Source organism: Poromitra crassiceps, assembly GCF_964638095.1.
Source record: "Poromitra crassiceps genome assembly, chromosome: 15".
Taxonomy (NCBI): Eukaryota; Metazoa; Chordata; class Actinopteri; order Beryciformes; family Melamphaidae; genus Poromitra; species Poromitra crassiceps.
Window position 1 is genome coordinate 7,506,171 of NC_139634.1, and position 1,667 is coordinate 7,507,837.

Sequence of the window (1,667 nt, forward strand, 5' to 3'; positions counted from 1 at the left end):
GTTTAATAAATAGCATGATACATGTAAATATTTAATAGAAATAATAACAATAATAAAAGTTGTGAAACAAGTAAATGTTACCTTAACAAAAAGTGCCACCCGTTTTAAATTAACGTTAATCTCTGTTGCGGGACAATCAAAAACAATTAATTTTACTCACTGCGCGCTGACGACTGAAGTTCTCCGGTGATGTATCTCCACAAACACCCACTAGATCGAATGGATTTTATTTGAGAAATACCGACAAGTAGCCTATAAGCTTCAATGGTTGTAGTTGATTTGGTGCATCTCGTTTCGTTTATCCCGCAGACTGGCCGCTCCGCTTTTCTCAACTTGTGGGGAAAACTTCCCCGGCTCTCCGGCGGGAGCGCGCAGGCGCGCCCTCGTACGCAGATATGCCTTGTAGTATCCTCCCAGTTTTCCCATGGGGGTGGATTTGGGATTTTCAGGTGACAATATGGCTCTTCAACGATCTTCACACCACTTGGTCCACTTTCAGACCTCACAGTTCTTGTATGGGCTGATTTATGCAATGTTTATGTTGTTATGTTGAAAAGACAATTTAATTACCCCAAGCTTAAAAGTTTTAAAACACTTCTTTGGGTGACTTCACTGCTTAGAGCAGTGGTTCTCTAAAGTGGGGTCCGGGGGAAACCCCAGGGGTCCTTGAGGGGGTTCCAGGGGGGTCCACACAGCAAAATGAGTAGGCTAATAGCTTAATTTATTTTCACTGGAATTCCAACTATAGTAATAACATAATAACAAGAATGTATGACTGTTATGACCAATACATTTTCTGTAATAAAACACAACATCTAAACGTGTGACGACCCACACACTCTCCTGGCCCTGTCTAGCAGGAGCCTGGTGTTGGGGTCGTTAGGCTGATTGGGGCTGATTGGGTGCCCCTGGGCCCGGTGCACTCTTGGGCTTAAGAAGACCTTCAGACCATTCAGTCTGTCTCTCTGCACTGATGCACCTTTTGTTCTCTTCGTTTGTTTAATGTGGTTTGTGTTATCTAGTTATTTCACATCAGTTTTAGTTAAAAAACTATTGACAAGCAAAAATGAAAAAAAAAAAATTTAATAATTTTTTTTTTTTTGAAAATGGCACTTCAAAAAGGTTGCCGACGCCTGACCTATAACTGCGTTGTGTTGTCCCCCTGCAGCTGGGGATCGAACCAGGAACCTACAGTAGGATGCGGACGCCTTAGCAAGGATGCTAGCTAAAACCCATGGGCTCTATATAGCGTCTGTCGCTAGAGCGTCACTCGAGGTCTCGGAGAGGGAGGTTTACTCACTGCACAGCGCTACCCGCTATTATATAGTAGTGCAGATGAGATTGTAGATCCGCAATCACCGCCCTCAACCTTTTAAAGTAGGAACTGCATTTGAACTTTTTAACATGTTTTGTAACTTTTTAACTACTGCACTTTGACCCCCCTCTAGTATTGTCTTTTAAATAGGCACTGCACTTTTACCATCTTTTAACACTGCTTTTGTCAGTTTTGTTTTTTATTATATGTGTCTGTGTGTTTTTAATGCGTTTTGTAACATGCACCTGAGCCTGGTCAAAGGAAAAATTTCTGTTGCGTTGCGACAGACAATAAAGTTTTTGAATCTTGAAAATTGAATCTTGAATCTAGATGAAAGCCTGCCTGCTGTCAG